The 25,001-nt window shown below is 41.4% G+C and overlaps 1 long non-coding RNA gene across 7 annotated transcripts in view; it reads right to left on the minus strand.

Moving 5' to 3' along the window:
* The window catches only part of LOC148002574 (uncharacterized), a 186,915-nt gene that overhangs the window by 122,929 nt on the left and 38,985 nt on the right, over nt 1–25,001 (minus strand). For 6 of the 7 annotated variants that reach the window (XR_015633390.1, XR_015633396.1, XR_015633394.1 and 3 more), the window contains one exon: nt 18,165–18,297. This is a non-coding gene — a long non-coding RNA (uncharacterized LOC148002574). Of the gene's footprint in view, nt 1–18,164; nt 18,298–22,614; nt 22,680–25,001 lie in introns of all 7 variants that reach the window. The other variant, XR_015633392.1, reaches the window with a different exon arrangement.

A 25,001-nucleotide genomic window follows, 5' to 3' on the forward strand; every position in this document is an offset into this window, starting at 1 on the left:
TGCAGAAGCAAACTAAGAACTCACATCTTGAACTTCAAGCACAAAACAGAGAGTTAATTAGAAATGGCTCCAGGCTTTCAAACTTCAAAATCCAGCCCCAGTGACATACCTATCCCAGCAAGGCCACACCTCTCAAATCTACCCAAACGAAGTAAAAGTATTCGAACATCTGAGCCTATTCTCATTCTCATTCAAGCTACTTCATTTTTCTTGTGTACATACATTGATGTCACACCAGGCATGTAAATGGATGTCAAAGGAGTCTGTTCTCTCCTTTGATTATACAAGTTCTGGGAAGAGAACTGAAGTAGTTAGCTGGCATTTTTACTCACTGGAACATTTCACCAGCCCTTTACTGCCTTTTCTTCTTTGTAATGTTATTAAATATGCAAAAGCCCATTGTGAGCATATTGCTTATAAGCTATTCGAAAAGGCATTTTATCTGTGACACCATGAAGGAAGTCAGTGGAAAGAAACAACTTTCCAAAATCTATCTAGGAAGCCCAACATTTATGAAAAACTTCTAGAATCCTCTAGCTTCAACTGCCTCCAAAATTCAGTCTCAAGACAAATTATTTCTTTTAACACAGGCCAGGTAGCAAATGAACTCTAGACGTTTCAAAGATGCACTAATCTTGACAAACTCTAAGGGTAGACAGATCGTGAGAAATGTTTTTCTTGTGTTTTGATTTTTATTCTACTTAAGGGGTTAGGTGTTCCATTTCACAGATCGCAGTATTCCTTTGGGTTTTCTCATTCTCAACGAACATTGTTTCTGCTAGGCCACCCAATGCCACCATCAGCAGGAGGCCGGGTCAGCTCTCCTGCTCCCCTGCTCTCAGGCTGGCTCAATGGCACCCATGCCTCCAGAGCCTGCTCCACTCCATTGCCCAGTCTCCTAAGTGCTGCAGTCTGTGAGGGACTGGGTCTACTCTTCTCTCACACCCTCAGGGTTGGCTCAAGCATGCCTTGCCATCAGGGCCAGCACCACTGTATTGCCCAGGTAATGCCTGCTCTCCCAAGTGCCATAGCCAGTGAGGGAATAGGGCCAGCTCATTGACTCTCATGACTGGTTCAGCTCTCTTGACTGCCTCAGGTGGTAAAGGTTGAAGGGGTAGAGGGCATTCCCCTCATTCCCAACTGTTGCAGGTGGTGAGGGAGGAGAACATCACCCCCACACCCATGCCACCTTAAAGCAGATGAGTGGTGGGTCTGGCTCTGCTGTGCTGTCCAGGTGAGGTACAGGGCCAGTGCTCCAGAATGCTGCAACTGTTTAGAAGTAGGGCCAGCATTCCCAAGCACTACAGCCAGTTAGGGGTGGGACTGCCCAAACCACGATGTCCCCATGTTCTCTGGTGGTAATACGAGCCCCATACTCTGACCTCAATCTCTGTCGCTGGGTATCCATGGGCCCAGATAGAACCCTCAGTGGCAGCTCTGGCTGGAAGCTCACTGTGGCTCCAGGTGGCCACTCACAAGAGGTCACTTCTCTCCTCTCTAGCATCTTCCATTTCCTCTCTCTTCATAATGCTCAGGCTGCTCCACTTCTCTTTCTTCCCCATCTGTCCACCACATATTCACACGTTGTGGTGGCTTCAACTCCAAGCAGGCTACATGGCTGGCAGGCCCCTGGGTGCCATCCTCCCTTTGTGCTGCATGGTGGCAAGCAGATGTCTATGGCCAATCTGTGCTACGCACTGTGGGGTCTGTGGATGTCATGGAGGTCCTCAAGTCCCTGAGTGTTTCCTTCTATGCTTCACTGAATGGTAATAGGCAGGCTTCTGTGTGTCTTTGGCCTGCCCATACCATAAAGCAGAGCGCAAATCTGTGGTTGTCTTTCCCTGCCCATACCCCATGGCATGGCAGAACAAAGGTCTCTATCTGTCTTCCTATCTATCTACTTATTCCATTAAGTCCTCCTGATAGAGTGAGATGTTATGGTAGACTAGTGTACCACTTATGGTAGATTAAGTTACACTTAGAGATCTAAAACATACAGACCGTGTCCATTTGGAGCAGACATGTTCTTCATGTCTTTTTTCCAGCATCCAGGATAGGTTAGGCTACTTATCCATGCTGGTCTAGGCATCAACAAACTGTATATGTGGGGCTGGTGAGACATAAAGAAATAAAGCAGATGATGCACTGTTCCTTGAAGGTCCCCCATGGAAGTGGCCTATAGCAAGTCTCACACTCGATAGCCAAGTGCATGGACACGGGCATGCTTAACTTGCGAAGGACAAGGGAAGATGACTTTATTTCCCAGAAGAAAAACCCTGAATACTTAGGGAAAAACACTAAATACTACCAGATTGAATCTGAATTCATGGGAATCCGTCTGAATCCAGTAAATGCTAGAGACTAGTTCAATTAGGCATTTATCCTAAAGACATTCAGACTTAATCTGTGTGCATAGTAGATTAGGTCCTCTCAGGCATGGCTATGAGCTCAGTAACAGCAGAGTTTGAAGGAACAGGTGCTTAGATGACTAGCTAGAATGCTTTACTGTTGGAGAAGAAAGAACAGACACTGGAAGTGGGAAAGAAATAAGTCAGTGTAAGGGGACACTAGGACACTGCAAAAGAAGGCAGGAGTGGAAGCCAGGAAACCAGCTTCAACCCATAATGTGACGATTTATTGGCTAATTGTATGCTGTTGTTTATGTGCCAAGAGCCTTTGTTTCACTTGCTAAAAGATAGGAATCATTGAGAACCCTAAGCACTGTGTAACTCTCATAGAAATAGAAAAGATATTCCAAGCCCTGTGCTAGATTAGACCATGCCCAGATTTAAATTAATCTCTGCTTCAGTCTCAGAAACTAGAATTGTGTGATGTTGTACCAGCTCATATCAATTTTCTCATGTAAGTCAGCAACTCTACTTCTAAAATGAGATAATGTGATAACGAGAAAATGTTTTATTACCTTTCACAGAATTATTTCACATTGTGATACCCAGAGCTTATGTCATTTCCTGTCACTGAACAGAGAAAAAGACACTAAAGAACCAAGCGAATACTAATGAACATGGCAGATGGGAAATGAGCACCGAGCAGGAAATAACCAGAGGAGGAAATGGTCAGTGGAGGAGGGGAAAGGGGAATACAAAAGAAAACTGTATCATGCTGCATTTCCATGCTGGACGTTTAACAGTATTTGCAACTTGCTTCCTTGTAATATCTTCACATTTTCAATATCTCAGGAGTTTTGTTCATTCAGGTAACATTATTGCAGGCTTTCTAATATTTGAAGCTTCAACCTTTCCCCTCCTTTTCCTTTGTTCTCTTCCTCCCTCTGTGCTTCCTATGCTTCTGTACAGGGCAGAGTAGTATGGCAGATGTGGATGTGCTCATGACATCCCTGGCCCTAGAAGGGCAGCGAAGTGCAAACACCAACACATGTCTGATAGGAAGTATATACTTTATCTGAAACAAGGTGAGATATATATATATATATATATATATATATATATATATATATATATATGATTGACTGATTGACTACAATAGTTTTTATATAAACAATTGCTAAGGATTTTTGAGATCTATACTAAATGTACTTTAAAAAGCTTATAGGGAAAAAAAACTGAAGACTGGGGTTCGGGAGAGGGTTACATTAATATAGTGCTCACCATGGAAGAATGAATACCTAATATCTAGGTAAAAAATCCAGGAATACTGTTACATGTTTGTAATCCTAGTTCTGTGGAGGTAGAGACATGTGGATCCCTGAATCTCAATATGTAAACTACTATAAATGTCCCCACTTATCCTGCATAAAACCCAATAGAAATGGATTAATGATATCCATATAAGTCTCCCACCCTGGAGTTAGTAGCAGAAAGAGCATTGAGAACATGTCCACTCACAGGCGTAGGGAAGGACTCTCTGAATAGGATTACTGTACCACAGAACAGAAAACCATCAGCTGGCAAATGGAATCTCATGAAACTCAAAAACTTCTGAACATCAAAGGAAACTGTCCTTTGGTTTAAGAGATACCTGACAGAGTGGAAAAAAACCTTTGCCAGCTAAACAACTGACAGGAGTATGCAACGAGACAAAAAAAAAAAAAAACTTAAATGTCAAGAAAGGAAACAACATGAATAAAAAAAAAGCCTATGGATCTTAACTGCTGAAGGTCCTCTAAGACAGAAAGAAGAAAGACTAAGAGTCATAGAATAATTTTCATGATATTTAACAACCGTAGAGATCAGGAAAATGAAAATCAACACACTTCAGATTTCATCTTATCCCAGGAAGAGTAGCCAAGATAAAGCATTCAAACGACAGCAAATTCTGGCATGAATGTGGGTAAAGGGGAATAGTTAGTCACTGTTGATAAGTGTGCAAACTCAAGAAGCCCGTATGGAAACCAGAAATTAGAAAGCTAAGAAAAAGATCTACCACATGATCCAACAATGTATCCCCCCTGAGCATGTACCGAAAGACCACTCTACCTCATCACAGAGAGCTTGCTCGCCTATGCTGATTGCTGGTCTACTCGAAATTGTGGAAAGGAATAGCATAGAGTGCCCCTCAGCTGAAAAATGGATCATGAAAATGCGGTACACTTACCCAGTGGAATTTATGCAGGCATAAGAAATAATGAAATACGAACGTTGCTGGAAAGTGGATGGGGCAGGATATAATCATCGTAAGTGAGTAATTATTTTTCATATTCTCTTTCACATGAGTCCCCTAGCTTTTAAATGTGCATGTTTAACCTGGAGTGCCTTTAGCGATCAGGAAGCTGGTAAATTGCTATGAGTGAGCTTTGAAGAAAGAGCAGAACACACATGATGTGAAGGGGGATGTACTGACTAGTTTTGTGTGTCAACTTGACACAGCTGGAGTTATCACCGAAAAGGAGCCTCAGTTGTAAAAATGCTTTTATGAGACCCAACTGTAAGGTATTTTCTCAACTAGTGGTCAACATAGGAGGACCCAGCCCATTGTGGGTTGTGCCATCCCTGGGCTGGTGGTCTTGGGTTCTATAAGAAAGCAAGCTGAGCAACCCTGGGGAAGCAAGCCAGCAAGTAACATCCCTCCATGGCCTCTGCATCAGCTCCTGCTTCCTGACCTGCTTGAGTTCTAGTCCTGACTTCCTTTGGTGATGAACAGCAGTGTGGAAGTGTCAGCTGAATAAACCCTTTCCTCCCCAACTTGCTTCTTGGTCGTGATGTTTGTGCAGGAATAGAAACCCTGACTAAGACGGAATAATCAAGTAGAAAAGATTTCCCAGTGTGAGGGGTGGGAGAGCAAGGCACATGAGGAAGAATAACAAACACTAATGACCTCGGGGAAGAATATGGAAATGTGATGCTTTAGAAGCTTCCAAAGATATGGGCGTCCATAAATGTGGTGTTACCCTAGAAAGGGGCAACGATTCCTCACTCAGAAACTATAAGCTGTTTGACAAAAAACCAATACCAGTATGGTAATATATAAGTTAATGTTTGGCCATTGGTTCCCATAAACCAGTAGCTCTTAACCTATAGGTCATAAATCCTTTTTGGGGTGGTCAAACAACCCTTTCACAGGAGTTGCATATCAGTTATCCTGCACATTAGATATTTAGATTATGATTAATAGCCTATGAAGTAGCAATGAAAATAGTTTTATGGTTGGGGTTGCTACAACGTTAGAAAATGTATTAAAGTTGTGGCATTAGGAAGGCTGAGAAGCATGGCCATAGACCCTCCAAACAATCCAGGCTATTGTTCTTGTTCCTGATTACCTTTCTAAAACCTATCAGCAAAACCTTGCTGAAGCTACCTCATATTTAAGTCATAAACACATGGTAAAATCAAACTGACAGCAACCTCAAAATCTTATACCTACTGGTTAGCTTTCATAATGGTAGAAATGACTATATATGCTATAGGAAGAAAAAGTAGTAAACAGTCTAACCCATCTGTGAACTGTCTGAGTTACAATTGGTCCAGCAAGATATGTCCAGTGATGCAATAGTGGCGTGAATATTGCAAACATTACTAAATCACATGCTGATTGGATTTAAAGCCCACTCCACAAGATGAAACTCATGACTGGTATTGTTAAATGGGTCAAGAACTTGTTGCGTGTAATTTTAAAAATCATGCTACTACCTTCCCAGGGGATCGGCCCAAGCTCCCAGATTAGCTCTGAATTGGCTACCACCAATCCCACTCCCAACTTAGCTCCGCCAGTGGCCAGCAAGGGCGCCTTTCCTGGGAGCTGCAATGGAGTTCCCAGACCCTCTAGGCTTAGCTTTGCCAAGCTGCCAGCTAGCACTCCACCTTTGCCCATGGATGGAAAACACTTCAGACAGCTTTATTATTTTAAAACGTTCCATTTAGCACAATTGCTGGGCACAGAATCTCTTGCCCTAACCTTCAGCTAGCCTATACTAGCCATCCACACCAGATCTGCCTGCCCCAAGACCTTACATTGTTGTTGCATCCTTCTCTTTCCAAAACCTGGCCCAAAGACCTTCTCTCTTTGCCTCCCTTCTCCCCTCCTCCTTCTGGGACCCAGATGTCCCACCTTTACCCTTCATCCAGCAATTGACTTCCACCTTCTTTATTGACCAAATTAGGGAACCTGATTTTAGTATCAGCTTCTCCCCCTACAAGAACTCATGGTTTTGTAGGTCATAGGCCATAGGGGACAACTGTTTTAGTTAGGAGTTCTACTGTTGCAATGAAACCATTACCAAAAAGCAAGTTGGGGAAGAATGGGTTTATTAGGCTTATACGTCCATGATGTAGTCCCATCACTGAAAAAAAGCCAGTGCAGGAACCTGGAGGCAGGAGCTGATGTAGAAAGAGTGGAGGGGTGCTGCTTACTGATTTGCTCCACATGGCTTGCTCAGCCTTCTTTCTTATAGAACCCAGGACCATATCCCAGCACTGTCATCTCTCACAATTGGATGTGCCCTTTCACATTAATTACTAATTAAGAAAATGTTTTGCAGGCTCCCCCACAGCCAGATCTTATGGAGGCATTTTCTCAATTGAGGTTTCTTCCTCTCAGATGACTACAGTTAGGTTGACATAAATCTAGCCAGTAAAGCAAGCTACTTCTGTTATTCTGCTAAACAGACGTAGTATTAAACTGACTCCTAATGACTTAATTGTTATACACATATATTAATGTGTCTCTCAACTGTCATCAGAGAATGTTCTTTGTTTTGTTTTTGGCAGTAGGTGGGTATTCACATAGCAACCCATAATTAGTCAATGTGCAGAGAGAAGAGTCAGTGCTCAGCTTTAAATGGTAAATCTATAGCACGAGCCCTCTTCCCAAGGCTCCTCAGAGGAGGGATAAAAAACTTTGTAAGACTAAGAGGTGGCGAAGGATGACATGAAACACTGTTTTTCAGACACAGTAAGTCTTGTCCAGATTAACTCACAATGGTGTCTGTATATACAAGTCCAGAGAGCCAAAAGTCCAGCATGGATTAGGTAGACAGGCTCAAAGATTTAATAATACTAGATGAGAAACTACTGGAAATGGATGGTTGCTAAGGAAGGGAGAGCCATTTTTTTTCAGACTGTCTATGCTCTAGTGGATATGCTCATACTAGTAGCACTAATAGAACTCAGTGAGTTTTTAAAAAGATAGAGAACAAAACAAGATAAGCTGTGATGCAAAGTGTAGTGGAGACGTGGGAGGAGCTGAAGTGGAGGGAGTTGAGGTAGATTTGCTCAAAATACATGAAATGCATTATGAGATTCTCAAACAAAAAGAAATTCACAAGGTAGATGGCCCTTGAGGAATGAAACCTAAGGTTGACATCTGGCTTTGACATGCCTACCCATATACATGCATATACATCCTCACATGCACATATGCACACCCCCACACACATTTTCTAAATGTGTATAATAGTCACGAATAGGAAAATATTATTTACTTTTTAGGTTTATTGTGACTGACTATATTAATTTATATATTGTTATCTAAAATTATTCTCTTCACATTCACAGTTTGGCACAAGAACAAGTTCAGAATTATTTTCATATAACTTTAAGTTTCCTGATTTTCAAGTAATTTTCTAACAATCTTGGCCCCTATTAAAGAACCTGGTCTACACACCCAGCGTGTCAACTTTAAAGCATTTGTTGGATTTACGCTTGACTTTCTTGTAATCATCACAAACATGCAGACACAAGGAATGCCTGCCTTTGAGAGTTTTCCTTCGTGTATCCCAGCAATGAAAGCTTTAAAATGGAATAGAGCTGTCATGCAATTCATTTCTCTTCCGAGGGCCATTTCGACATTGCCAAGAACCTGAAGTCATGAGCAAGCCAATGTCTGGCAATCAAAGAGCCAAAGGTAATAGTTCAATGATGTTACCTTTTTAGAATTAATTCAATTTTATCTCATTGTAATAATAAAGAACATTGGGAGAAAAGGAAAAAAGTACAACCATACTCTAGAGAGTGTTAGGTTACTGAAAACATTTTAGTCATCATAGCTTCATATTTTGTAAGCAATATGTACTTTTTCTCATACATACAGCATACATTATATAGACATTATAGAGTTATATGCTCAAGATAAAGTTACATTTAGTGTCAATGACAGCTCTGGGGCATTTTGTTTGACTTTAAAAGCATACTCTTGACTAGATTGCTAAAATTATACTTTATATCCACTATCCATATAAATAGATAGAAATCAGTAAATTAGCAATGCCGTTTGAGTGGCACAGCTAACTACTGTCTGGAGATTCTTCATCTCTAGAACATTGCTTGAGGTTCTGTGAATGAGCAGAAAGCCAAACCTGTTTTCTGTGTAGCAAGGGAGCACATGAGGGTGATGCTGTAAGTTGAATACAGCTGTGAGTCAGAGCACAGTGCTTTAGGATAATGAGAAATGATTAGCTAGAATGCGGCAAATACATAGTCGAATCCCAGCAGCAAACCACTGAACTGAGAACGGGACCCCCATTGAAAGAATCAGAGAAAGGACTGAAAGAGCTTGAAGGGGCTTGAGACCCCATATGAACAACAATGCCAACCAACCAGAGCTTCCAGGGACTAAGCCACTACCCAAAGACTATACATGAACTGACCCTGAGCTCCAACCTCATAGGTAGCAATGAATATCCTAATAAGAGCACCAGTGGAAGGGGAAGCCCTTGGTCCTGCCAAGACTGAACCCCCAGTGAATGTGATTGTTGGGGGAGGGCGGTAATGGGGGTAGGATGGGGAGGGGGAGATGTTAGGGAGATGTTGGCCTGGAAACCAGGAAAGGGAATAACAATTGAAATGTAAATAAGAATACCCAAGTTAATAAAGATGGGGGAAAAAAAAGGTGAGTATCACCACACCAAGCTTTAACCTGTCCTTATGTTTTTGTTTTTGTTTTTTTTAAACTAGCTCCGTGTGAATTAACTTTGTTTTTACTTAAGTTGGTGACATAAATCCTTGGATGGTTCTCTAAAAATTTAACTGTATTCTATGTCTCTTTGTAATAAAAGGCAACTAAAATTCCACCAAAAAAAAATGAGAAATGTAACTGAGCTTCCCATCCTCTGTAAGCCATTTGTTTAGATCACTATTATCCTGCTCATATTAAACAGTTACTACTTGGCAATTGAATTTCTTTTTTTAAAGATGTATTTTATTTTCAATCATGTGTGTGTGCGTGTGTGTTTGTGTGTGTGTGTGTGTGTGTGTGTGTGTGTTGTTTGTGCACACCCACATGTGTTAGGATGTCCTCAGAGGCTAGAGGTGTAAGGACTCCCTGGAGCCGGAGTTGCAAGTGGTTGTGAGCTTCCTGATATGGGTGCTGGAACTCAACGTAGGTCCTCTGGAAGAGTAATAATCTCTTATCCACTCAGCCATCATCTCTCCAAGCCCAGAAACTGATTTGCAAAGGCTTAGATTCTGGCTTACACAATAGATTTGGAAAGATACTTGGCTACTCAATTCACAGGCTGCGCCCTACCAATCCAGTCATGGGAAAACAAAAGGGCTCTAACATGAGGGACTAAAACTTCTGAGGTGAACTAATGTTTTTCCCTTGGGATATCAGAATTTTTTCTCCTTTAGAAATCAGGTTTGGAGCAAGCTCTGAAGTTAAGTTCCAGAGAAACAAAGAAACCAGCCCTGTTTTTGTCTGAGTGATTGCGTAGGAGTTTGGTGAAATAAGTTAGCAACCTTAGGGGCTTCTTCTATTGCTTCCATGGTTAATTTGCCCCATGTAATCCTGGCTGAGTTCTAGACATCTGCAGCAGCACTACAGTGTGGAAAGGTGGTCCAAGACTATCCAAAAGGCTAAGTGAAACCCGAGATGAAGCAGTGCCTTCGGCAATCCATTTGTCAAGACATTTGCTAGACTATTGGGATGTCTAGAGAGGAGGCAGAAGGGCTGGATGAAAAGTCAAGAATGACAGAGTTGGAAATTCTGAACTCTTTCAGACCTGAGTAAAAAGAGGTCAACAGGGCTTTCAATATAAAACTTAAGGTGGTTGCTTCAAGCAAAAGACAGAAATAGATGTCAACAGAGACTTAATCATCGCTGATAATGATTGGCTTCTCTTGGTAGACACTGTATGATCTGTACAAGGAGAGAAGCATGCTTTCCGATGAAAAATATCATCCTTCAATAAGCATCGCTTTTAAATACTTAGTATCTGATACACCTTACAAAATAAGAGAAAATTTTAGTGATCAAGAGAAAAATATGGAAAATAGTAAACTTAACAATAGATGAGACGATCAAGTTTCCAGTATATCAGGTAAGGCACTCAAAATACCTGTTTATGGTCATATGGCTTGGGTAAGTCACAGATGATGGAAAGAGTGGGTAAGGGTATGGGGAATTATGTTCAATTTAAAACATAAATGTACAATCTAGAACAAGATATAATCTCCCATATTACAAAGTGGATGGATTGGACAGTGGGAAAGTGAGTTGGAAGAAAAGTAGGGGAGAATATAGAAGTCAAAGATATAGAAATAGTTACAGAGAAAGCTGAGTGGAGAGGTGCAGAATGGCACAGACTCGAATGCACATGTAATGGTGTCACATCAGGAAAAGAGAGAAGAAGGTGACAGACAGCATTGTATTTGCCAACACTGATGAAAGACACCAATTCACAGATCCAACAACCTGGGAAGTTTAATGATAAACACAATCATGCCAAAGTACTTCATGAGATCCTTTGAAAACCAGTGCAAGGATTAATATTAAAATCCACTCTCAGAAAGAAAAAAGAAAAGAGTAGAACTTAAATCTTTCAGGACCATTGAAGGGAACTAGAAGACAGTAAACTGACATCTTTAAATACTGGAAGAAAATAATAAACTAGAGGGTCACACAAATTATTGTATCTCTCATAACATAAAGCTACATTTAAAAGTATCAAAGGACAATATAAGAGAATTTGCCATTAGGATGTATCTTTGTAAAATTAAATGAACTTCCTCCAATTCAATGTGCTGTGTTCTGTTTTAACCCAAGGGCATTAGAGCGGGAGAGCCAACCCTGCCTCCTGCTGATGGTGGTTTTGGGTGGCGTAGCCAGAACAATGCCTTTCCAGAAAGGAAAGCAAAAGATTCATAGAGTGAATGGTTGAGAATTCATAAGCAATTTCCAGTTCTGTATAGGACTGCCACTCAAATCCACCCACACATCCCAATCATGTCCACATGTGTATCTTTGTATCTCAGAAGGCCATGAGGAGTGTTTGAATACAGTAAGGGATAGGGTTTGGCTAAAATCTTTTTAAATTTAATATCTGTATTCTAATTCTCATCTGGAATCAACTCCAAAGCTTCGGGGTTGAATTTCAAAGATGAGATTAGAACAAAAACTGGACATAGAGATAGTGCTTCACTCCTTCCATAAGCCAGAATCAATTGAACCCTACCACAGTCCTCATGTTCAACACAGGCTCACTCACACTGACCCTAAACTTAACCAGTTAGACCGAGTTCATGTTCAAACTGTTCCCTGACTGTTCTTTGCCACCATGGTGGGAAACACACAGCAAGGCTTTGTGCCATAAATTAAGAAGTACATTTAGTCCATAGAAGAGAACAAGAATTTTTAACATTTTCTAAGTGAAATATGCTCAAATAAGATGAGCCTGACCAACTAATGCCATCTTTTGGTTTAATAAAAATGTAAAACTGAACATGATTCAGTAAGTTATGCTGAATTTCTACTTCACTCAATGATAGCAATATTTCACTGGCAATGGCTGAGTTATACTGTCCTATTCTGACACACGTGTGATTCTTTATAGTTGAGGAAAAAGAAGTTGTATCAAGGGATAGAGTGTTCTTAAAAAGGAATGAGTGGTTAATATATACTATAACTCCATATTCAGAGTCAATGTATTTCTTAAATGGTAACATAATCAATGAGTATATTTTAGCTATGATGTTTTGTGTAGTTTTTTTTTAATACGGTAATAAGCTTGAGAATTAAAGTTATGGAAAATATACTAATCTATAATTATACCAAATAAAATAATAAGCAAACTGATGTGCATATCAGGATCACAATACAAATTCTCAGAGCCCGGGTGATAGAATATACTTGAGGAGAGCGTGGAATGAAGACATTATGGCACACAAAGCCACAGAAATTATTCACAGTACCTCCGCAGCACATTTCCCTTCTCGGTCACTAGAAATATACTATTTCCATACTCTGAGGGAAAGGGGACCAAACCACATTCATCACACCTTGCCAGGAAACTGCTCTGCAGAATCTCTGTTTGCAGCTCCATGTCAGCTGCCTGTGTGGGCAGTATACATCAGGTTTGCTAGTTTTCAAAGAGAAGGCTGGCTGTTCCTAAGCCTCCATGGACTTCCTGGCTCTGTGGGGAGTCTGTTGTTCCTCAGGAGGCCACTTCCTCTCTATTGCCTGATCGACTCAGGAGTAAAACACTGGAATAAGGAGAAGTGGAGGATCGTGTGTGTGGAATAGGGAAAGTTCTTGAAAATATATACCCTCAGGAGAAAAGGAACAGCCTGTCAATTCCAATAATTGCAACCCACCACATGTCTGTTAATTGGGGTTTGAGATAGACAAGAAGAGCTGGAAGAGAAAGTGAGAGGAAGTGGTAAAAAAAAATAAAGAGGAAGGATGAAAGTCAGGAGAGGGTAAAGTTTGGCTACTTGGAAGTTCACAAAACAGGACACCATGGAAAGACCATAGGTCTTACCTAAGTGTTGTGTACTGCTCAGCGTCTGGTCTGCTTTGCTGCCTCATTTCCCACACAATTGCACAACGTTTTGCACAAAGCAAACTCTTCTAAGTGTAGAGTCTTCTCGGAGAAGCTGTCCTCCCTGCAGTAACTGAGGATAGACTTGCAGAGCCCTACCCTTTGGCTGCATAGTCTGAAATACGTGGCATCTTTAGTAAATGTAGACTGAAGTGTGAGAGAGCAGGAGCTGGGGCACCAGTGTGTGTGTGTGTGTGTGTGTGTGTGTGTGTGTGTGTGTGTGTGTGTGGTGGGGTGTGTATTATTTTTGCTCACATGTCATTGGCTCTCTCCTGTCACTCATAGGCAGTGTCTGGGTTCAAGGAAAACAGGATGAGCCCTCACCATCTGAAGCTCTAACATCAAGTTCTGGTTCTGTGAATCCTTTGCTTTCTGAGTAGCCTAGTCCATTCCAATGCTCATCCATTTTTGTGTCTACCTTTGGATGCCAGTCTCTGTTCCAAAAGAAAGAAGGTGAAAAGAGAAGTAGAGGATTTCTTTACTGAAGACTCTAAGAACAGAACTACCTAAATGACAAGGGTAACCAATAATGTACCACACTGGACATACTATAAAAGGTATTAAATAGACTTGTAATGACTGATCACTATACTCAAAAGGCAATGCATCTCTCAACCTCATTATAGAAGCTTCTTTTGCAGGAGATGGCAATTAATGAGAGACATATAACTGGGCAAAGTCCACTGAGTTAGAGACTACAGAATGTTTGTGATGGTTTGTAGATGCTCAATCTAGGAAGTGGCACTATTAGAAAGTGTGGCCCTGTTGGAATAGATGTGCCACTGTGGATGTGGCCTTTAAGACCTTCATCCTAGCTGCCTGGAAGTCAGTATTCTGCTAGGAGCCTTCAGATGAAGATGTACAACTCTTAGCTCCTCCTGCACCATGCCTGTCTGGATGCTGCCATGCTCCCACCATGATGATAATGGGCAGAATCTCTGAACCCAATTAAATGTCCTTATAATAAGAGTTGCCTTGGTCATGATATCTGTTCACAGCAGTAAAGCCATAAATAAGACAAAACTCAACCTTAAATGGGACATCTGTATCATACCCTCCTCTACGAAGACTCAGGGATCGCTATGGAAAAGGGGTCAGAAAGACTGTCAGAGCAGAAGAGTGGTTGACTACAAAGAGAAAACAGCAGGGCAGTTGGCACAGATGAATTCACAACAGTTGTAACAACATTCACAAGTCTGCAAGCTCAAGTCAGACAAAATTCCCAGCGTGGAAAAAGAGGGCACACAGTTGCACCTCTGGTTGAGGAGCTGTTGGCAACTGGATAGCTTCTGGGAGAGGGGCCTCCTTTTTCTTTAAGGGTGTGACTCCTCGAAAGTCAGTCACACTCTAGCGAATGGCCTTGCTCCAAGAGTACAGCAAAATTTGAACATAGTGTTTGTTTTTAAAGAAAAGAGGGTATAGAGTTCAGTGGGTAGGGAGGGAGGTGGATCTGAGGGGATTGGATTAATATGATCAAATTCACGAAGCTCTCAAACAATTAATAAAAAATGTTGTTTGAAAAGTTAGTAACGACAGAACTTTCCACTGTTTATCTTCTCTAGCAGGAATATCAATTTGAACAACTGTCCACGGGTGAGCTAAGGAGACTTAGAGATACTAGCACTTGTATGTAGTGCAGAAATTTAATAAATAAAAATAAATTAAAGAGGGTTGTAAGAGCTTCTGCTGCATGGATATCTTGCCACATCTCTTGAAAACATAGGCAGCACAATCACTGGGTGGGGGGCAGGGGTTATTTTCTGGGGGAACAAGAAGAGGTAACTGGGTTTACACTGCCTTAGCCCCTAGATGATGGTTAGTATTAATCATTAGCTTAACGGGATTTACATCACCATAGTCCCTAGACTTGCCCTATAGTCTCATTACTCATGCCCACCTCAGTGCCCCCACAGACTTAGTCTACAGGCCTCCCAACATAGCCATCTGGATAGCCTCATGCTTGAGACATTCCCAAAGCCAGGAGGTCCTAAACTACCATAGCTGGGTCAGCCTCCAATTGTCAGTGCAGTTTTGGACATGCCCTAATTCCCAGCATGGTAACATGTAACCCCAGAACTTCTCTAACAGATCAAGACTAGGCCTGTTCCAGCACCAAACCCCTCTCATAGCTCTAGAGTCTAGTCTTGACCCACAGACTAAGACTTAGGACCCTCTAAAACATCAAGCCCCAGTTTCAGGCAGTTGACCCTGTAACTGGACAGCCTTAAGTCTTGTTCTCCTCTTTAACTGCTCTGTCCATCTGCTCTAGAAGACTCAAATCCAGGGTCTAACACCAACAGCATCAACTCCAATGCCTCTGGAGACTGAGGCTCTAAAATTGTGTTGTAAACCTAGATCCCAGAATGGCCCCTGAAGTTCAGCCATTACTCCCATGCCAGAGCCAAGTCATATACAATGGTCCTAAGCCTCAGGCCAGCCTTCATGGATCCAGACAATTATTAGGTACCTGGGCTGCAGCGTACCTCTAAAACCTTACCCAGCTTTGTACATCTTTGGCCTCTAGTGATTTTAACCTCTTCAAATAGACCCAGTGCCAAGATTTACTGGAAAGACTGTTTTTAGGCTCCCCTTGTGGACTCAGACTGGAAAAGCTTGAAAGAGCATAGATAAACAAAAACAGGGGTGATACAGCAACAACAGACAGACAGACAGACAAAAAGAGAAATCATGAAAAAAAGAACAAAACAAAAATTCAATAACCAAGATAAGAAGTCAGCTCAATGTCCTGCCCACTGACAGAAGGATAGACAAAGAAAATAGTGTAGATGTACAGAAATTGCAGGGGAGAGACAGAAATTAGAGCTAGCTGGGATGCCGTTTCCAGTTACTTGAGGCTTCTGAAAATCCCTAGGTAAGACTACATCTTAGCCCAGCTTCTCACTTGTGAGTGGCAGATGTCATTTGCCTATAACTGCCATGAAGACTGGTTACTGACCACACCTGGATTAGCATTGACTAAGTATTTGTTGGTCTCCTCATCTACTTCAAATCCACTAAAACCTAACCGAGGAGCTCAAATTGGGTTTGCCCTTATTTTGGATCGTGGACACTTCCCGTGGGTTCTTCCCCATGAATGGGCTCCAGTTGAAACCAGTTCAATCCGTGGAAACCTCAGTGGTTCTGGTGGGTGTAGGAGGAAGGAGGTTGAACGGCCCTATAGGAGGTGAGAGTTCTGTACAGAACAGAAGGCTGCCTTCAGCACAGAAACTAGAAGCCAGACTTCAGAATAGAGATGCGAAGACTGCCAAGTGCCAAACTACTTACGAAAATGACATGCTAGCCTCTCGGGCGGCCAGCAAGACTGCTGGCGAGAATGGGGACTTCCGGGGTAAGGGTGACTGTGCAGAGTCATGATGTCCTGGAGAGAGGGCAAAGCGGGCCAGCCAGCAAGAGGAAGGGAGGGCACAGGAATGTGTCTCACCATAGTGTGTTTGAAAGTAAGCAGCAATTTCCTGTGTCACGTGTGAGGCTCAGCTCATGTCTGAGACAGAAGAGAGACAAAGAGGAAACAGAACTAGAAAAGCAATCAGCACCTCTTTGGGAGTGAGAGGGTACAGTATGGAGACGATGTATCACTCTGTTAGATTAGGTAGCTACATGTCTGGAATCTGTCCAGGTTTCCAAGGCCTTGTTTGGGGAAAATGTGAACCACTGAACCTGACATGTGGTAAGTGGACTGCAATGGTATGACCTAAAATCCTCAGATTCCTAACTGAGATCCTTCACGTGGGATCACTCAGGTGACTTTGTGACTGACTACCTCATGGTACACATCTACGACTGGACTGGAATGAACTGTAAGGGAGGGTCAGCCAAGATCTGTTTTGTTGTTGTTGTTGTTTGTTTGTTTGTTCTCCCTCCCTCCTCTCTCTCTCTCTCTCTCTCTCTCTCTCTCTCTCTCTCTCTCTCTCTCAGTGCATGTGAGTGTGCATGTGTGTGTGTGTGTGTGTGTGTGTGTGTGTGTGTGTGCAAGTGCATTTTAAACAGGATCTCATGTAGCTGAGGCTGGCCTCAAACTAGCTATGTAGTTGAGGATTATCTTGAGCTTTTGATCCTCCTGCCTCCACTTCCCTTGTGCTGGGATTACAGGCATGAGCCACCATGCCATTTTATATGAAGCTGATGACAGAACCCAGGGCTTTGCATATGGTGGGCAAACATGCCAACTCTTCTTCATCTTCCTCAATTCCAGTAATTTTTTAGCCATCGGTGATAGATGAGAAATTCCTCTTGGGCAATTGAGAACATTTTTATGGGCTGGAGAGATGGCTCAAAGGTTAAGAGCACTGACTGCTCTTCCAAAGGTCCTGAGTTCAATTCTCAGCAACCACATGGTGGCTCATAACCATCTGTAATGGGATCTGATGTCCTCTTCTGGGGTGTCTGAAGGCAGCTACAGAGTACTCATATAAATAAAATAAATCTTAAAAAAAAAAAGAAAGCAAGCGTTTTTACGCAGCAGCCTTCCAGTCTACCCGAGGGCACTTTTAGCACTGTCCTCTTATTCAGGAGAAACTCCTGAATGGAAAGTCCCATAAGAACTCATGCCAGGAGCTGGTGAAACAGCATGGAGGTGAGGAATGCTCACTGATCTTGCAGAAGAACAGAGTTTGCTTCTTAGTACCCATATCAGGCACGTCACAACTATCTCTAATTCCAGTTATAGAGTATTTGACATCCTCTGGCTCTTGTACACACACGGTGCACATAAATTCATGCAGGGACACATACATTTCATAAATAAAAATACAAAATAAATCTTTATGTGTTCCAACCAGATACTAGATGTTTGGCCCCAAGGACAACCTTTAATCTCAATATTGGTTCCTCAATATTTTTCCTAGCAAAAGGAATACTGTTGAATGGAGCTATTGAAGACTGATGATTTTGCTGAGCTGGCATAAAGACTTACCGGCAGCTGGCTTTCATTCCAGGATTCATGATAAAACCAAAGAAGAGAAGTCCCTCTGAAGTTCAATGACATCCCAAATGTTGAGCCAAGGGCATGGGTAGAAAGAAACTTGTTCATATTCGCACACAGCTTTCTGAGAAGAGCAAATTGAAAATGAAGAATGTTTGAACCCAGTGCATATAGGTTGGGCCTTTAGCTTGAATCTTGTGAGTAGAATATATTGAGTCAGATTTTGGTTTCTTAAAGAACCTCGGCTGTATAATATTTACTGTAAGTGAACACAACTGATACCATTTGGATACATCCACAGGCTGCAGGGTGTGTGATCTTGGCTGTTGGGTGAATAAAGGTTGGAATATCATATTTCCTGCTGTGTTTGGACGAGTGTCCCACAAAAGTCCATTTGTAAAGGTTTGGTCTGCAAGGTTGTACAGTGACATATGCTGTGAACTTAGACAAAATGAGAGCCAGGGAGAGATTATTAGGTAATTGGAGGTCTGGGGGAGTATGGAATCCTGGTCTACCTGCTACCTCCCTCTGTCTCCCTCCTTTCTGGATCATGATGTGAATGGTTTTCTCAGAACCATATATTCCCTGCTCTTGTCACTCAGCACCCTCCCTAGTAGCAAAATAACAAATTTACAAATCTTAGACTGAAGCCTCCAGAATAATGTGTTAAATAAAGTTTCTTTTTGTAAGTTTAACACTTTGCGTGTTTAGTTACAGTGATATGAAGCTAACTAATATCCCAGGGGTTATTGACAGAGAATACTGAAGAAATAAATACTAATGCAATGACAGTAGGTGGGGACGCTGCAGAGGACAGTAGGTGGGGACGCTGCAGCATCAACAGAAAAGAGGTGGAGAAAACGAACACTTACTTTACTTTGGTCTTTTTTTTTTAATTGAAAAATAACTTTTATATAATGTATTCTAATTATGTTTTCTCTTTCCCCAACTCCTCCCAGATCCTACTCACCTCCCGTCCACCCAGTCCCATACCCTTTCTTTATCTCTCCCTTTAGAAAACAAACAGGCAAAGGAAGAAGAAGAAATAAAAGAGAAAAACACAAAAAGCACCCACAAACACCCAAAACAGAAAATCAGAAACCATAGTACAAGCAAAAAACCAATAAGACAAAAACTGTTCAAGCAAAGCAATGAGACATAAAATCTACAAAAATACCCCTGAGTAGGTTTTGTGCTAGTTGGACATGGGGCCTACACTTAAGTGTGGTTAATATACTTTGTGAAACTTGGAGAAAACTGTTTTCCTCTGTGACTGATGTCAATAGCAGCTATCTTCCTGATCAGGATTGGAAGCCTGTGTCCAATTCCCCCTCAGCTCTGGGACCTTCTCTGGCTTGAACCTGTGTTGTCTCTGCTTATGCTGCCATGGTCTCTGTATGTTCATATGTGTATCAGTCTTGTTGTTTCTGGAAGATACTGATTATGTAGAGTCATCTATCTCCAAGGTTTCTCCTTTCCCCTTCCCATAGCTCTCAGAACCCTGAAAGGAGGGGATTGGTGGATAGATCCCATTTCGGAATGAGTCTTTTGCAATCTGCACACAGTCCAGTAGTGGGTGTCTGTGTTAGTTCCCACTTACTTCAAGAGGAAGCATCTCTGATGATGGCTGAGCAATGCACTGATCTATGGGTGTAGCAGAATAGTATTGTATTGCTTTATTCCATGTTTCTTTAGCACAAAAATAGCGTTTTGTTTTCTCCTAGTCCACGTCCTATCTATAGGTTCTTGGCCATCAGAGCAGTGCCAGGCATGAATTTCATCTCATGGACAAGGTCTTAACACCCATCAGAGAGTAGTTGCACAGTATATCTTGCAAGGAGGTTATTCTTACACATCACAGGAAGGTTGTAGGCAGCTGAGTAGTCACTAACATTCTCCTGTGGTAGTTATGCATAGTACTTTCTAGTACCATGAACACTAAGTAGTAGGAATGAAGACTCTGGACAGGCACCAGATCAACTTCTGTAAAATATCTAGATGTTGTCTTTAGCAATACGGCCTTACAATCAGTTTGTAGAGAGTAGTCAATAGCCTTGGCAGTAGCCTGAGTTTCCATGGGGCCCATTTAGCCAACAATCCATCTATATAGAACCATATTCTAGCACTGGAGGTTTTATTTCCTGGCAAAGAATGTCTATGTGTAGCATTGTCTCCCTTGTTATTTGATTATTCCATTTAGATGTTTTTTATATGTGCCTGCATTTTATAAAATATTACAATTGTTTGTGTCTATATGATCCTTCAAATATCTCTAAGTGTTAGTTCTCCCTTCTCATGTTTGCTACCAAAAAAAAAAATCATTAAATCTGAGAATCTGGAGGAAAAACTGGATTAAGGTTTCGTTCATTAGGACATAGTAAAACAACATACCGACTTGAAGTAAGCTTTTTTTGCATTTGATTTCAAGTTGAAAACTAATTCTTTCCCACTCTGAAGACAAGGAAAACAACTGAGAAATATACTGATAATTATAATGAAGTATATCTCTTTAAAGCTTTCCATATGCTAAAATATGCTATAAATTAAAAACAAAGGTATATCTGACACTATAAAATATAACCTACCACCTTCATATAGCAGGCTCATTAATTGTTTTGTTTTGCTCTGCTTATTGGTGATGCAAAGATCATACTAGGGCTTGAATAAGGTAGGTGACTGTTCTACTCCTGAGCTAGCACCAGATTCATGCATGACATAAATTTTCTCTCCAGCCTTGGGTGAATTCAGTACTTTGCATCCATTACTCTGCAAACTATCCCATGTCCTGATTTCATTAGTGGCAAGGGCTCCTCGGAGAGATTAAACCACTGTAAAAGAAGATACTTTCAAATACATAGGCGAATGCCAGCAGCAAACCACTGAACTGAGAACGGGACTCCTGTTGAAGGAATCAGAGAAAGGACTTGAAGAGCTTGAAGGGGCTCGAGACCCCATATGAACAACAATGCCAACCAACCAGAGCTTCCAGGGACTAAGCCACTACCCAAAGACTATACATGGACTGACCCTGGGCTCCAACCTCATAGGTAGCAATGAACAGCCTAGTAAGGGTACCAGTGGAAGGGGAAGCCCTTGGTCCTGCCAAGACTGAACCCCCAGTGAATGTGATTGTTGGGGGGAGGGCGGTAACGGGGGGAGGCTGGGGAGGGGAACAGCCATATAGAAGGGGAGGGGTAGGGGTTAGGGGGATGTTGGCCCAGAATCTGGGAAGGGGAATAACAATCAAAATGTAAATAAGAAATACTCAAGTTAATAAAGATAATTAAAAAAAGAAGATATTTCATTCAGATGAAAGCTGAGAAACATGATGTATTCCTTACAAACCAGGCTTCTCTTCGCTGATTCACCATTATAACATAAGGAAGAAAACCTGGAAATGTTCACTACAAGTCTACCTGAGTGTGTTAGGCTGGAGGTTCTAGGGGGCAGATGCTGAGATGAGGGTTCATCCCATGCATATTCACAGAAACAGTCAGTCAAGCAAAGGTAACCAGCCACAGAGTTCCAAGGATCTTTGCAAAATAAACTTCATTTGGAAGTTGTCCTGACCAGAGTCTCGGCTTTCATATTTCTGCTCCTCCATCCATGAGCTAAAGGCTTGAGGAAATGAAATAGTCAAAAAGCTCAAACTCCCACAACTGCTTATCTCTAGAAGATTCTTAGGCAATGATTGTTAGGAAAATAGTTAACCAGAAGAGGAGAGGCTTGCAGACATAAACAATGAAAGGAAGGGTCTTGGCTGCGTTACAGGCAAAAGCCGTTGTAGTTTAGTTCTATGGGACTAGAGACGCAGAATGTTAAGTCTAACGGCTCAAATCTCAATAGCCAAACTATTAAAATGCATACAAAGAGTTTGCCATGATATACATGGTAGAAGTAACTGAAGAAGATCAAATGGAACTTTCCTCTGTGAATGTTTAAAGGTGATTTAAAGTATAAAGTTCTCTTGCATAAATCTCATGGCTTTGATAAGCCTAAATGAATTAATTCTGACTCTTGTTCACCTTCAGTAAGAATTAATTCTGTTATTGACCTTCATTTCATATACAATTACAAATTACTTTTAGTAGAATGATAGAAGTCACAGCTACAATAACTCACATTCATTTGTAAGTATTTAGTATCTATCCTTGGTCTAAATTAAGCTAGCCTGCACGATTTCCTGTCTTGTTAAGTGTTGTGATGTTGTTCATCTCGCTGATCCCCATATCTAGAAAAGCACAAAGCTACAACTTAGACTTTAATGGCCTGTTTAAGAGCTGAGCACTAAAGTCTTCCACTTGTAATCCAGAGGAAAGGCATGAGAGTTATGTCTTGAGCCTGTCATTAGCCTTGCACTCAATGACTTCAATGATGTCAGGTGGGACCAGAAGGAAGCAGGTTTTTCATAAGTGGGGTACTGCCTCAACCTGACACTTACCATGGGATCACACATGGACTACTCTTCTGAAGGATTTTGCAGCACTGAGATGCCCAATAGAGTCCCTGCAAAAGAAGTCAAAATGACTCTCTCTACCAGTGAATGATGATATGCTTCATAGATATACTGGAAACAGTACCAGGTAGAGGACTTAGAAGAAGGCAATTGAGACTCCAAGGCCTTTATCATGTAAAGTCCCATCCCTCTGCTTAAAATAAATACATAAATGAAAGAAAGTAAGTCCTTTCTATTTCATGTTGTTAGAGTTTCTGGCTACAGAAAAAATTTGCAAGAGCTTTAAGAATCCTGTTTTTGCTGAAGTAGTGGGGTACCATCTCTAACCCATCTCTAAGTGAAGGCTTCAAATTAATCAGCTAATGTCATCTTAGAAGTTTATACTACTTCAGGACTGGGCAATGGTAGCACACTCCTTTGATCCTAGCACTGGGGAGGCAGAGGCAGATGTAGGTAGAGCTCAGAGTTCAAGGCCAGGCTGACATAACAGAGTGAGTCCCAGGACAGCTAGGGCTACACAGAGAAACTTTGTCTCAAAACAAACAAACAAACAAAAACAAAATGAAACAGAACACCAACAAAAAAACAAAACAAAAAGACAAACAACAACAACAACAAAAAAAACCCAAGAAAGTTTATATCATTTCTGCTAGCGAAGAAAGAGAGAACTTGGAGGAGTGGTATCACAAAAGGTTTTTCTCCATTTTATGCAGGCAACTCAAGTATGATTTAAGAACCACCCAAGACTTTGGCCTAAATTCAGAGCCTGAAGAATAGCAAACAAAAAAGAAATTGATTTCCATATAAACCCTAGTCAAATATTGACTCATCAAAGTTGTTCAAAAGCCTTTATAGGAAATACATTTCTTGTATTTATTCATACAAGATTGCAGAAACAATCAAGTAATCATTATCTGTGTATATGTATTTATAAATGTTTGTAGCATTTAGTTTTTGCTACCCAGCTTTAAGCTCTGGGTGGACCTTACTACCAGCCCCCAACCCAGATTCCCTTAGATCCACTGATAAAAACAACAACAGCAGCAGCAGCAACAACAACAACAACAACACATACACATACACATACACACTCACACAACAGTTAACCTTAAAATGGCTTTGCTAATTCAATGACTGGGTACTCCTAAACCTCCCTTGCCACCATAGGCATACTCGTATATAGTGGCAGTTGGCCACTCCAACCAAAAACTCACAAGGCTGGTTGGCTTTTTCTCCTACTGCTCCTGCCTCTGCCTCCTCCTTCTTCCCCTAGTTCTTCAGTGTCTGCTAGCTTGCTTGCAGGGACCTGGAAATCCTGTCTATTCTGCCCAGCTCATTGGCCACTAGCACCTTTATTGATGGATCAAGAGCCAATTGGGGAACAGAACCTTAGCATCGGAACCACTCCCTACAAATGTCTTCTTTCAAAAGTCAATTTTTTGAGGTCCAAAAACTAACACCCAGGTAACTGTTTCCCTGGGTCAACTACTAGGGCCTGCTATCAAGGAGCTAATAGGTATACATGACCAAGCAGCCCTGTGAGTGCCCACCTTTCTTGAGAAACAGAAGCATACAACCTATGAAGTAACATGGGGATACTCTTCCCTAGGACACACTGTAAAGAAATGTCCTCTAAAACATCTCTTTTGAGACTGTGTGGCCTTGGCTGTCCTGGAACTCATTCTGTAGACTAATCTAGTCTCAAACTCATAGATTCACCTGCCTCTGCCTCCTGAGAGCTAAGATTAAAGGTGTGTACCACCACCTCGTGAAAACGTCTTAAAATAGCATGATTACACTGTATTATATTTGATTAGACTATACATGTACATACACGGAGCTCAGATTCTCCTTATTCAAACATGAAAAATATAGGTACCTATCTGATATAGTGTTCCTTTAAATTTTCCTGCTCTCGCATGACTAAAACACTCTTTCATATATATACAAATATATGTATATATGTATTATTTACCAATATCCATATATTTCATACAAACATATATGTATATATTTACTAATGTCCACACATCATATATAGTTTATGTTTATATAGCTCCTCCTCCCCTCTCGCCAGACCTCCCAAACACATATCCTTTCTATCTTCATCCTCTTCTGCCTCCTCTGTTTCCTCTTCTTCCTTCTCCTTCTTTATAACACATTGAGTTTAATTACTGCCACTTGCCTGAGCACAGACAGCCTACCAGTGACAACACCCCCAAAGAAGAATGTCTACCCCTAGCCCTACACCCATCACTTACAAATATCTCCTCATCTAGGACTGGAGCCTCGTGATACCCTTCCTCTTCCTGCATCCATGATAGAGTTAGTGACTGAATTGATTTTAAACAGGTCTTACTTAGGTGACCATA

The sequence above is a fragment of the Rattus norvegicus genome, chromosome 11 (assembly GCF_021556685.1).
Source record: "Rattus norvegicus strain SHRSP/BbbUtx chromosome 11, alternate assembly SHRSP_T2T, whole genome shotgun sequence".
NCBI lineage: Eukaryota > Metazoa > Chordata > Mammalia > Rodentia > Muridae > Rattus > Rattus norvegicus.